Consider the following 15245-nt stretch of genomic DNA (forward strand, 5'->3'; position numbering starts at 1 on the left):
TCCACATTTCGTTTTATCCCGTAAATTTTACGAACTTAGACAACTTTTAGCATTCTACTATACTCCTCGAGAGACATGGTTAGCTTGAATAACATAAATCTTTCTCGCTGGGTTAAACCAGAACGAAACAGATGATAAAAAAAACTCACTTTTACGTCACTTTAGGATATGAAAGATGACAAGTATTTAAGAGTATGGCAACAGCATTTCACCACCTTTTATATAAATGAGATTAGTCTTAGAAACTGAGCTGTGCTAATCAATTAATAATAATGATAATCTACACAGCTTCTACGAGTGTGTATTCATTAACTATTGAAAATAGGATTATATCGCTATATCTAAAACGATATTGAGTTTTTTAGATGAGATTCGCATAGATGAATAATTGCTAATGGAAACCTACCATGCTGTCACGTGATCTTTGACCTACTTTTGAAGAATATATCGATCTTCTGATTCAAAACAACAACAACAAAAAAAGAATGCAATATTCAGTGTTTATCTCATAATTTTCACTTCATTCTACCCTTCAGGATCTCTTATTGTGAAATCTAGAAACATAGTCGTTCTTTCCATTAGACTTAACAAAGACTTCATAAGCTTAAAATGTTTTTTTTTTCTTTATTCCAAAATCTTTCGTAAAATCACGAGATAAAAAAATCCAGAAGTGGTTGAAAGACAACCAGATATTTAGTATTATTTCGTTATTTTTTTTTAATTATGGAGGGACACTTATTCTGTGTCATCTAGAATGTTTTAAAGAATCTACATGAAATAACGAGGTGAACAATCAAATAATGTTAAAGATGCTGCGCACAAAGTAGAGTGCTTGATAGGATACAGGACAATGTTACAAAAATGTGCTAACGAATTAACAATGTCACTAATCTGGTGTGTTGTTTTTAGTGGAGGATTTTCAATGAAATGGTCACTGCGTTCACTGAAACCTTAACCCCTGTGTCTTTAGGAATTCCTCAAACATAGATGTATTGGGTCTCACCTGGCAGATTTGAAAGATAAAATCGCGCATCATCTGCGAAACCTTTGAACAAATCAGCGAGTTCCACTGTAGAAAATACAGAAACCTATTGTACAAGGAGAGCAACGAGAAACCACTTAGTTCTATAATATTTTCCTAGCATTGAAGCATTCCTATCCCACCAACTACTAGGCTGAAGGAAAACACAACGTACACTAGTTCAATCAGAAATTTTGGTTTCTTAATGTAAATGCTCATTTGTAGAGGTATGCATTTATAAAAAATATTAAAGTATTTAACATGATTAAATAGGAATCTAAGACTTGTGCAAAGACTAGTTTATAAATAAATTATTGTATACTATACGAAATCAAGATGAACTAAGTATTATAAAAATCACTGATTAATCTTATTACAAGAATCGTTCGTTTGTGCCTGGATTTAACACCTTCATTTTCCTGCCGCGTAAAATATTGTAATTCAACCTCAGAGTCACAATTTTTATTCGACGGAGGTATTTAGAGACAGAGTTTGCAATCTTTCAAGTGTGAAATACTATTAATGAACGATCAAGAGCATTTTGATCATTTTAGAGAAGTAGCAAAGTGTGGTCGGAATGCTGTTTTGTTGTTGTTTTTCTTCTCCTCTTCGTTTTCTTCAAGTACCTACTGTTAACTAAGATCATCTGCTTATTTGACCACAATCGGATCAAAATGAGATTGAGATTTGTAGGATTTCATTCAACGAATTTCGACCACATTTGTGTATAATTGTTGCTCAGAGTGATTAAAATCCGTTGAAAGTTAGAATTCAATCAGATCGGAATAAACGTGTGTGTGTGTGTGTGTGTGTGTGTGTTTTGAGAGAGAGAGAAAAAAAAACAGAAAATGCAATTTTCTATTCTTTCTCTCTTATATTAATTATATTAATATTTTCTTAAGAATATTCTTAATAAAATCGTTAAAATTTTTATATTAACACTAAGTACTATTAACTACTTCATCGCATCAACTAGTACTCCATATGTGAAGTACTATTTGATACCTCTTCAAAAATACATTAAAACATTTCTTATTTTAAAAGCAAGGAAAGCACACAATAAAAAAAGGTTTGAATTTTCGCACACAACAAAAAAAAAAAAAAAAAAAAAGACCAAAACGGATCCGAAATTTACAAGTAGCTTCTTGGTTGTTATTATTATTATTTTTTTTTCCTATTGATAATTCCACATTTCTTATCAGCTAGAAGAAGTTCGTCTTTTTCTAGAAAGAGGCTGCTTGGTTGTCATTATTATTTTAACAGCAGTATCATTAATAAAAATAACATCAAGCAAGTAACAGCCCTCCTAATAAAGGTGTATGTCTACATATAACTATATCTATGGCTTTCTTGGCGTTCAGGTAGAAATAATGTCAGTGAAGAACCAACTTCCCTCTTACTCGCTAATTTCTTGGCTCATTCTTTATATAAGACATTTTAGAAGCTGCATATTCATATACATAGGAATATAAGAAAATACGTGAGCATACAAATGTGTTTATATATTTTATTACTGATTCACAAATGATGTGTCTAACCTACGCTGCGAAAATCCTGACAAAAAAAGAGAAATTCTTTAATTATTTTGAACTTAATTAATACATTAAACGGATTCTGATACTTCATATTTCGGTATCCAACATGTCTCTAAACAATTTCCACTTACTTGTGAATTAATCAGCACTCAGAACTGTACATTATCTATAAGCATACTTTAATGTGACATTCTCTCCACGGTTGGTAGTGATCGCACCACATCCATTATGATCCCTCCGCTGCTTCTCCTTCCAATCAGACAAGCAAAGCAAGTTCGTTAAAATCAAAATGTCCTTCTCAAACTGCGTGGCGAATTATTCAGCAAAGGTTACGTACAAATGAATTAGCGACGTTCCAGCTAAACTAGTCGATATAACTCTTACCAGTTGCCTTGTCTCGCACACAAACAGAACAACTAGAAGTTGGTCTCGATTTTATTAGTCAGTTATCGCTAACATAGATCAAGCCAATGACGACTCTTTATAACAAAGACAGCAGATTTAGCAATTCCCATCTGCCTGAAAATCTCAATCTGCTTATCATTAGATTATTCTGAATTGCGTTCATATATTTTGTCGGATAATTCATCATCTATCCAACCATCTATCTATCTCTGCACTATCATACATTAAACATGCGTTGTTGGATTTGCTTTTACCCTTCGCATCACATCTATTAAAGTGCTTAGGATTAATTATTCTTGATGCTTGGTTAAGTGAACCTTGTACTTGGCAATGACTTTCCTAATTACATATTTAATTAAAGCTATTTTTTTTTATTTCTCGTTTTGACAAAGGCTATAATTTTCTGTTTGTTGCTAAATTGCATTCTTATGAGGTGCTTCATTTAAAATTAATTCGTGCATGTTGGTCAATGTTTATATATATATATATATTTGTATTATGCATGTTAATATTCAAATATCAGAATTAACAAGCAAACTTTTCTGGAAAACTTCATTGAATTCTGTCATTCATTCTCTTCGAATTATCCTTATTAATATTCCAACTTTCCTAATTACCACATCATCCTTTAGCCTTAATGCGTCATTATCGTTTATGTGAGAAATTTCTCTACGAAATAAGTGGACCTAAAATTAACTAATGAATAATAAAAAGACGACAAAAAAGAGGAAGTCAAGGTTAAAGAAAATGAAAAGTAACGAAGAGATCAAGGTTAAAAATTGGAAAAGACAAGAAATTTAGAAACGAAAAATTACTTTACAAAAAAAAGCAAATTAAGAAATAATAATTAAAATAATAGATAAATATAACTTATTTAAGTGCATAGAAGATCTTAAACTAATAGTATAAAAATATATTAATGAAAAACTGAGCAGACTAAACTTATTAATAAATAATAAGTGAATAATAACCTCCGCAGGGCAGATCTTTGGTTTAGAAAGATCGATATTCTTCTCAGGTTTAGGATGTGAGATCTTTATGTGGTTATTTCAAATGAAGGTAAGTTAGCACTCAACTGTCGTGTATAACAGACGTATGTAAATAGGATTATCTGTCAGTTAAAGCCATGTTATAGACATAAGTGTGGCAAGCCACTGAGAATAATACGTCGAGGAAATGCGATAGTTATTTTTTTTTCAATCAGTCAATTATATTTTCATTTACACATGGTGTGTGTGTGTGTGTGTGTGTGTGTGTGTGTGTGTGTGTGTGTGTGTGTGTGTGTGTGTGTGTGTGTGTGTGTGTGTGTGTGTGTGTGTGTGTGTGTGTGTGTGTGTGTGTGTGTGTGTTTATATATCTGTACACAAGTACTTACAGATACATTAAATGCATTTACATTGTAATCTTATACAGGATGCTGTAAAATAGAACTCCGGGATTTCTAACACAAGTATTTTCAATTTGGACCACCATACGATGATGTTTTGAGCATATTCGTGAAGCGACAATATTCTAGTTGTAGTTCAAATGTTTCCATCTGATAGCAGCGCTGACAAACCAGATAGCTGTACAGGCACGCCTTGCTGTAGTAATGGCGTCGCCACAAGAGAAAGCACAATGTGTGTTATGGTTCGCAGAAACGAAGTCAGTGACAATTGTCCAAAGGAATTTCAGGCGGGAGTATGGTAGGAATGCTCCGAGGGACAAACGTATCCGTAAGTGGCATCAACAGTTCTTGTAAACAGGAAGTGTTTTAAAAGAACACTCACCAGGTAGGCCTACAACAAGTGTGGAAAACATGGAACGAGTTCGAGCGTCTTTCGGTTCGTAGTGTGAGTCGTTAATTCCTAAAAGCACAATGTAAGACATGACCTCCAGAGCGTTTTATTTTCTGGTGAGACAACGTTTCATATGCATGGAGTTGTAAATCTCCGTGATTGTCAAGTGTGGGGGTCAGAAAATCCGCATGAACTGGTGGAGTTCTTCCGTAACAATCCGAAAATCAATGTCTGGTGCGGCATCATGCATGATCGCATTGTTGAGTCATTTTTTTCCATGAGGAGACGATGACGAGTATGGCATACCTGGATATGCTAGAGAACTTTGTGTTTCCCCAGATTGAGAATATGGAAGGCCCTCATTTTCCAGCAGGATGCTCCCCCCCCCTCGCTGCGCCATAGAATAACAGCATCCATAGAAGCAATTCCTATGGATATACTCGAATGTAGTCTGAAGGGAAATTTTGTTTTGATGTCTGCAGGACTGTAAATGGTGCACGTATTGAACACATTGTGACATCGTACTTTGATAATATATGCTACATACATTTCTGCTTCAAAATGTCAAAATAAATTTATTGAAAACCCCGGAGTTCGTTTTCGGACACCCTGTATATATAAACAACGAAACTTAAAATAAAATAATATTTGTTTTTTACAAATAAAATAAAATAAAATAAAATAATGTTTTCAAATTTTATACTAAACATGTTTCTCTTTACAACATACATTTCCAATGCTGTACAACAATTACAGGGTGTTCGGGATAAATTTGACAGTTTCGTAAGGAAAAAGAAAATCTTCTTTGTATCTATTAAATTTAATGAATTGACAAAAAAACATTACAGGCAGAGTTAATTACAATACTATCAACAAGATTTACTCAAAATAACCACCATTAGCATCGATCACAGCTTCAATTCTGCTTCGGAACCTCGAACAAGCTGATGCTACAGTCTCCCTGGGAAGGGCCGCAAAAACTGTTTTAATTTTATCCATTAACTGGGCTTTTGTATTACTGGAAGTGCGATTGGTGTCTTTTTCAACTGCGCCCCATACAAAATAATCCATGGGGTTAAGGTCTGGGGAGTTTGGAGGCCAAACATTTGGACTGGTGAAGTCGTAGAAATTTTCAGACAACCATTTTTGACTTTTCCCAGAGGTGTGGCAAGGGGCCGAATCCTGCTGCCATACATACGGCCTACCATTGGCTACCCTTGTTATCCAGGGCTTGACTACAGTTAGCAACTCCGCGAACAAAGCCCGAATTCCAATGCCAGGGTTCTTCAACACCTGTTCCTGCAGATTTGCGAGGAATTCTGCTGTACGAACGCAATCAGATCGGCTGCTAGGGATCTTTCTTCTTGCTACATCCTCGTAGTCACCATTGCAAGTCTCTAGTTCATGCCTGATTGTTTTTACTGTATTCAGGGAGCATTGGGCAGCAGTCGTAATATCCTTATTTTGATGGCGGGCACGAATCATCATGATACAAGTTATTCTCTTCCATGATTCAGGTGGGTTCCAGCTATCCATCCTTTCTGACATCTTGTATATGAATGAAGAAGGGTCCAAACTTTTAAATGAAGAGAAGTGTGTGTTAATACATGTAACTTACGGAAAAATATAATTAATTATAAATATGTCAAATTTATCCCGAACACCCTGTATATTAACAGCACTGTGGCAATAAATGAAATCGTTTTCATTTTTATAATAATAAAATTTCCCTTTGGAGGACGTGTTGAGCCTCCTGATGAGGGATTAAGTATATATATATATATATATATATATATATATATATATATATATATATATATATATATATATATATATATATATATATATATATATATATATATTATGACTGTAAATCCGTATGCGTTCACGCGGCTGGTTTTCCTGTTCTAAGGGAAGAAAAACTCGAATTTCTGGGTGGAAAAGCCTCCACCTCCGTATGAGACCGGATAACGTTAGTCGAAAGAGACCAGATAAAGGTTCCTCACGTCATAGACGGAAATCGAATCCAGGTCTTTTCGCCAAAGGGCTTAGTCTATACCAACTGAACTACGGAGGCTCTAATAATAATAGTAGTAGTAGCAATGTTTTATATTTAAGAATAGGTTTATTGTAATGTTATCTTACAAAGTATTTATATATGTACAGTTAAACCTTTATTGTTACATTTCCTGTTCAATACTAAATACTAAGAACATTCGTGATTTTATAAATATCCATACTTAATTTTCTCATCACCGCACTGCATATTTTTTTCTGTTTGTTCTGGTGACGTTTCTGCTGTCTTTCTTCATTGAAGATTGTGCTATGCTTCTCTAAGGAAGATATTAGATGGCGGTTGTGTTGTGGTTTCGATTCGATAGCAAGGAAAAGCCAGGTGTTTATCTGTATGTGTATATACACTGCTTGGAAAGAAGTCAACGGACACCCCATGGGTAAGGTGCATCATTCCATGTAACAAGACACGTGTTTGTAGTCGGTAAAAATTGGAGGAATGTGATGCTCCCAAGTCAGTGCAACCGTGTGCATGTGAAATAGCTGAAAGAAGGGAATTGACGGAGTTTGAAGGAGGAGTTGTGCTGCAGGCCTAATCTGCTCGGTAAATTGTTGACAAATTGCGCCATCCCAGGTCGACAATCAGTGATACTATACTGGGATGGAAGCGCATGGAGTAAAATGCAAGTGTTACCCGCAGCGGACGACCCACCACACTCACTGAACGTAACCGTAGGATGGTACGAATGATGATATGTGAAAACTGCAATTCTTCGGCCGATACGTTGAATGCAGAGTTCCGGCCATCAACTGGAACACGAAGCAAGCCCACATTACTCGAACCAATATAGTTCGGGTAATGTGGGCTTGCCATGGCGTCTTCAGTAGTGCAAACAGCGTGTACAGTGGGACATAGAAACTTGGAAAGCTGTATCTCACTATAATATCTGTCTGGTGGCCGTTTCAGCTCTCCGTAGGTCCCTAGGTTTCTCTTAATCGAATAGCAATTTCCTGATTCGTGTCAGGTATGCTGAAGTACTGGATTGCTTTTCCGTAGTGATTATTACGAGCATATTTAGAAAACCGAAACTTTCAAAATAGTGTGTAACATCCGTATAGATTTAGTGTTACTTTTCATTCCCAATTAAATCACTTAATAACTATATAATCTCCTGCCAGATTCGAATTTTGGAAAAGAGATGTTATATGATGCTATGATGCTTTAAGCAATAACATGCTAATATTTACAATATTTTATTTCATTCTAAATATTCTTCATGTCCAAATTCTTCACTCCTTAAAATTCTGCATGGTACGCAGTTGCTTTCGGATAACTACTTTTCCCACCGATAACAGCAATAAATTCCTGCAACAGCCATGCACAATGCATTTAAAAAAAAACGAACACAGAATAAATATTTTCAATTAAATAAAATCTTGATCGTTTTCGAATTATTTCTGTGAACTATTCCCTGAACAAATGATGTGTTTTTTTCCAATGTTATAAAAACAGCATCCTAATTAAAACATTTTAAATATCTGGTGAGATGACATAGAAAACTGCGTTTCAAATTACGTGAAATGTATTGTTATTTTAAAGCTTAAATTATTGTTACTATAAGAATTTTTTTATTCGTAACTATAATAAACACTTATTCCAAAAAATATAAAATACAATTTATTGTAAACTACGATACTCTATTAAATACTAAAAAATCAGTCATCTTTAAAATTATAAATTCTTTTTTAGAAGTCACATTATTTTATTTTTTATATATAAAATATTTAACTTCTTTAACAAAGACTGTTCTATGATGGATGTTTGAAATTTTTTTAAATCCTGGGAGGGTAATGGATGGCAATGCTGTAGCCAATGAAGTTCTAACTGAGGCTTGGCTATTGCTGTTACCCTCCTGCCATGATCAGAGCTTTATGTAGCTCAATAACACCTTATCCCTTACACTGTCTTCTACAGATAACGGGGAAGATGAAAAGCATTCTTGCTTCGACCCTTCAAGCCAGTCCTTTTAAGGACTTAAGGTTGTATGATGGAAAATGCATCATGTATGTTTCCCCTTCAACAGGCAAAGTTATTTAGTAGACTCTTCAAGCCAGCCTTTATTTATTATTTACAAATCAAATAATATTAAGTATTGAGAAAAAAATTGAGCACGACGCAAAGTAACGTTTAACAAATAACGCAAGTACGATAAGATATGACCTAATCTCCCATTCGTGCAACATTTTATAAAAAGTAGTTTTCTTGGTCCTAAGACTTTTATTACAATTATTTATATAATATTTAAATATATACGTTTTTTGTACTGTAGAAAAATCTTTAAGCTCGTTGGGCCCACACGCGGAAAAAAGTTGGGCACCCTCTAGTACAGTGGTTCTTAACCGGTGTTCCGCGAGAAGTTCTGGAATTTGTCATTTTTAAATTAATTTGTCAGCACAAATTAATTTAATGATGGTTTAATTGATGCTTAATTAATTTTTCTTAAAGATTAAAGATTTTTCTACAGTAATCAATAATTAATTATCAATTATTGATTAATAATAAAAAAATCAGCTAAATTACCAATTAATTATTAATTTATCCATTACAAAATAACCAAGGTGTTTCGTCAAAATTTCAGGATTTGTGAAGTGTTCCGTAGTCGAAAAAAGTTTGAGAAAGTATATAACTGCTCTAGTATATAAAACAGAATGATACATAATAATGCTTACTATACTCACTCAATTTACTTAATATGATAACTATACAGTTGCTACAAAGTTATGGCACAAAATATTGCATGATACGTACCAAGAAATCAAGTTCTCATCTGAAAAAGAAAAAAATATTATTAGCCAGACAGTTTTGAATTCTGAAGATATTATAGAATACTGTGTTTTAAATATTGACATACGATTGTATGTAAACATTAGTACATACTTAGGTAATGATGAGAGAGAGAGAGAGAGAGAGAGAGAGAGAGAGAGAGAGAGAGAGAGGTAGTTACTGGTTCTGTTTCAATTATGATCTTCTGTTGTTCGGGAGAAGTTTTTTTTTTAAGCGATTACATTTGAATACCAGTTTGCATACTGTTTGTTCATGTAAAAATGTTTAAAAAATGTATCGTTTAAAAGAAAATATTATATAAATATATTTATGCTTTATGATAAAATATATATTTAAAAATAATATTTAAATACTTTATACACACTTATTTTAATAATAAGAATTTGCTGTTCACAGGATTTTCACGGAGACTCAACTTTTTTTATTAATCTATCTGTAATTTTGGTACACAATGCTCCTGAGTTTAGATTTCCTTTATGGAAAGCAAAGAATAAAGTGGTTTCAAAACATGAAAAGAAAGGACTACATGATGCATTTAACAACCTTATTCTTCTCTGTTTTATTATTTAAGACCGAAACTTACAAAATAGGATGCAAATGAGGTGAGCTAAAAGTTGTGTGCTCTCTATGGAATAGCGAAGTGTACCTTAAGAACTAAATGACTTGTCAAAGAATTTCAGAGACGCAGAGGTATGACTCTGAACAAAGATCGTTTATGCGACTTAATACCCTCCCTTTTTTTCATGACTTCACTTCTTTTTATCCTCCTCTTTTAAAATTAAATTAAAAATCAATTTAGTTAAATAATCTAATAACCCACTTTCCTGAAAGCAAATCATTCATGTATAAATTATCAAATGGACGTACCTCTTGCAAATTAATCGCAAGAATAATGTCCGTGTGTGTGTGTGTGTGTGTGTGTGTGTCGAATAGGATCCATGCTCTAGTTAAGATGTTTTCAGATAAAGTTATTAGGATATTTCGAATAATTAAAAAATGATGATGATGAACATGGTACGATTCTTAATGGCTTAAATTAAAGATTATTATACAAAAATGTTTATTGAAATTTTGAGACCAAATCCCACAGCGTTTTGGTTCGATTTGTGAAATTCTATAGTCAGAAGAAATGTTTGTAAAATTTTATACTGAGTAAACGATTTTCAGCGCCTACTATAAAACCATTGCTCTGCATTACTGAAAACCAGACAGGTTTCCAGCAGTGCGTGGCGTGCCCATTTCGGTTGGGTGTGCTGTCGTGGCTTATGCAACCCGCGCTACAAACTTCACGTCAGTTTGACCGTATGATTGCATTTTTATCGATGTATGAAAGTTTTAAGAGTGTATCGCACATCAGCGCTCATTAATCGGTGTAATGGAATTAGTAGGATAACTTTGACTACTTTAATTTATCAATTAATTATAACCAAATCTACGCAGAGTGGGGGTCAATGTATTTGTTTTAAGATACTGTATATTAGAACAAGAATGTTATATTTGAATTACTCAAAGGTGTAAACTTTGGAAGAGGAGGAAGAGGCTTACCTCCTTCGACTACAATACTGTTTCTCATTGTAAATATGGTAAATTTATCGAAAATTACATATTAAAAACTTATCTATATTATATATTAAAACGTGCCTACCACTTCAGTTCACACTTCACACAGCAAAACAGAAGAAACTCAGAAAACAAAAAACAGCAACTCATGATAAATGACAACGTCCAAATGGATTGGTTGACACAATAACCAATCACACCCTCTAGGTGCTATTGTCTTAGAGCTCACCCAGCTTCGCCTTCTGAGCATTAAAAACTACTAGAACGCTAAGAATTTAACCCGCTGCGCCATCTCTACGTACATCGATTAAGTACATCTTTTCAAAGGGCTCAAAAGTGTATGCATTTTGAACGCACACGCGGGCTATTAATGCGAATGTGTCCTATTAATAGCGGCGAATGTGACGCGCGCTATTAACCAATATTCGCCCCTGGTTTCCAGTAAACGTAGCACTGAAACATTTCCAGCGACCTTTCGGTTTTTTACTTGTCCAAAAACCTTCTAGTTTTGTCAGAAACCAAATAAGGAACTTTTATAAGTTCCATGTTTGGTCTCTGAAACAAAGTTTCTGGTTTATGTAATCAGTTGTCCACCACAGTATTAAATGTGTAAGAGGTTTAAGCTTACGCGGGTAGGAAACTTATAAATAAATACTCGCACATATTATGAGAATACGTAATTGCCTTTTTCATATTAAATAATAGCAGTGAGGATGGATATAATTTTTACTGTCACATTTTCCTCAGCTGATTCACTTCTGTTCCATCCTTCTCATCTCCACGTGAGGCTAGCTAGCTGGTCTTCGTTTGAAAAGTCCTTGTTAAGGTTTAAATCCCAAGACGATATTCGAACCTGGATCTTAATAGATTTAGTGAAAACCTAAAGCATTTAAATGCTGCATTTGGTTTCTCAAATGAGATAAGATGAAATATTGGCATCGTTGTTGGAACGTTCGAATTATACTAATTTTCAAATTGTGGTGAACTTATGCCAACAAACGTAAGTATTATCTAATTTACAGTTCAGCTTTTTGAATTCCAAACAGCTCTGGTTTTATTCTTCTATATCTATTTCTGTTTCGCTTTGTTGGTCTAGTCGTTGATGTAATTCCCGTCAAAGAATAAAACAACAAAGAAACCTGATACCCACCAACGCTGCTATGTCGGAATACGAATTAAAAACAGTTCACGGATGAACAAGACCTACCACTGAATGAATCCTGCACCTGCTACCACAATTCTTTTTCCACGATGTTTGTATAGGCTGGAATAAATTGCGGTTTGTCTACACTTGAAAGTCAGCGAAGTCACGTAAACCAAGCGAATTATGTTAACGGATGGAAAACAATGCCATACAAACAGACCTGTGCATAGTTTTAGACACACGCACACACACACACACGCACACACACACACAGATGCACGCACCAACGTTTACTTCCCATCACGGCGTTTCCTTCCTTCTTCTTTCTCAATATAGAAATCTCAAATAACCGAAAGTAGGTCAGACTGTCTTTGTAAATAATGTCTGGTGTTTCGTATAATTGATACTGTTCGAAAACTGGAGGTATATAGCTGAAAATGAAGAATGACCCAATGGAAGTAAACTTAGAAAAGGCTGTGCTAACACAACCCTTATGTCATCGAACAAATATGATCGTTCTTTTGTAATTAATGATGAGAGCACTTAATGTAATTTTTCATAAATTGCAAACGATTCTCTCTCTCTCTCTCTCTCTCTCACACACACACACACACAGAAATTTACCTGCTAGAGGGTGCATTCTCTCTCTCTCTCTCTCTCTCTCTCTCTCTCTCTCCTCCTTTCTATTGCAATTAGTCCATTGTTTACACGAGTCATTCTCTGATTAACGAACAATTAGAAGTGATTCATCATGTTAAGCTCTGCACTGCTATCGGAATAAATTTGATAATTCAAGCACCATACAATGAATAAATTTGTTAATAATACCTTCATCGAAATGTTAACCAATTTGCATAAACACTTTTAACGCTGTGCAAATATTTGACATTAACTTTCACCAAGGTCTTAATATTTAATTATACTTAAATTAGACTAAAAAGCCTCCAAAATATTCCGAGACTTTTTTAATCACACAACTACTATGTCCTTGATGATTTTATATACAGATATTAAAGACATCTAGTGTTGCATGGCATCCGATTTATGTTAAAAATAATGTATCCTGTACCCTAGCACAGAATGAGTAAAAACAATACTTTATTAATTGAAAAAAAAAAAAAAAAGTCAGTAAATTTTGAAGATGTGCTATGAGTAGATGATACGCCCCTGTTATATAATTTATAATCTATTTAAATTTATTTTTAAGTGCTGGTAAATAAAGAACATTGCTTTAATATGTACGAGCACTCAAGTCCTTAAAAGGACTGGCTTAAAAGGACGAAGCAAGAATGCTTTTCCTAATGGTACGCTTATTCCGGCCACCACACGGGAGGAAATCATACGAGCACGTAACCGTTGAAGCTCAAAATTTTAGATGTAATATATTTATTTTATTAGTTGGTGTATTACTAATTAATAATACTACAGATTATAATTTCTCTGTAATAAAGACATAAATCTGTTTTGCCTATTTTATTTATAAAATAAAAAATATTTTTAGTAAATTTCGAAAAGTATTTTAATAAATAGTGTTAAATTAAATTTTTATGTGTGATATATCGCTCTCGACTTAAAAAAAATAATAAAAAAAAACATACAAATAATCGAAGGACGACTGACTGGTAATCACCGCTCTATAAATTACGGGATTGTGGCGAATATTTCTGTTTTTATTTCTTATTCGATTGGAGAAGTGTGTGAGAGGATTAAAAAAATAATAATCTCATGTTCAGAAGAATGAAAAAAAAGTACAAATTAATCTACAGTGTGGTTTAAAACGTGTCTTTATTATAGAACAATTCCGATTGTTTTTAAATATTCTTAATTATTTTTTCAAAATCAGGTTTTTCAAAAGATAAATTTATATGTCATTTAAAATTTAAACTGACGTTCAAAATCATGCTTATTAAGTGTCTGATGGTACGTTGGTATTCTGTCGATATAACATTTGAGACAATTTGCACAAAGAGATTTTTACACGAAGACGAACATTAAAATCAAATACACTGAAATACCGAGAGCTATTCACATTGTCGTCTGTAATGACAAAACATAACAAAATGGCCGAGTTCAAAATATCGTAATTCGATACCTCATTGTTCTTTCGTTTTTCATAACCTGTCGATTGTTTTACAATACACAAAAGAAATGTCAAAAACAGAAACGAATGACAGAAATTATTGGAAATTGCAAGATAAACTTCATGTTGGACTATAATTTATGAGTAAAAGAGAAAAGAAAATCAAATATAAAGAAGGAATGCGATGAGATACAACGACAAATGTGAATCATTGATTTTTTTTATTTAATTTAATTTGAAAAAAAAAATTATTGTCACGTTTTATAAAATGGTAATCACAATGAAATTCCATTAAGAAAAATACGAATGTATCGGAAAAAAGGGATAAATGGAAGCATTTTTTTAAATCATTCATTTACTGTGTCCTTGTCAGTCCTTGGCGATTTTTGTACACAATCTGTTATCGAACGACTTGCTTCGATATTAAAAGCGAACAAACGTTCTCTAATATACGGCCTGAGGGAAGTACAGTCAGCTTGTCCCATTGCACAGGTTTGGAAACTAAAGGAAGATCTTATTGTAATTTTTAACCAATTTTTGACTTCAAAGTATTGTGAGTTAACAAATAAAGTGCCCATGCATCGACCGAATGAATAAGAATGTTTTTTTTACGTATCCCTTTTTTTTCCATACCTTACTGAATTTGGTATAAACTGTTTCATTCCTTACTCAGATGCTTGCTCGTGGGGGGGGGGATTCCCAGCTTGCTCCTCTCTATTTACAATACTAACAACTACCTAAATTATACTGTACGGTTATTACACGAACCGCTAGGCGTTTATCACACTAATAGTATGAAAACATGCAATTACTGCGATAACAAATGACACTAGGAAAATACGACTGTATTGTTGACCAATAAAC

The sequence above is a fragment of the Typopeltis vanoorti genome, chromosome 2 (assembly GCF_054136105.1).
Source record: "Typopeltis vanoorti isolate ZY-2024b chromosome 2, IOZ_Tvanoo_1.0, whole genome shotgun sequence".
Classification (NCBI taxonomy): Eukaryota; Metazoa; Arthropoda; class Arachnida; order Uropygi; family Thelyphonidae; genus Typopeltis; species Typopeltis vanoorti.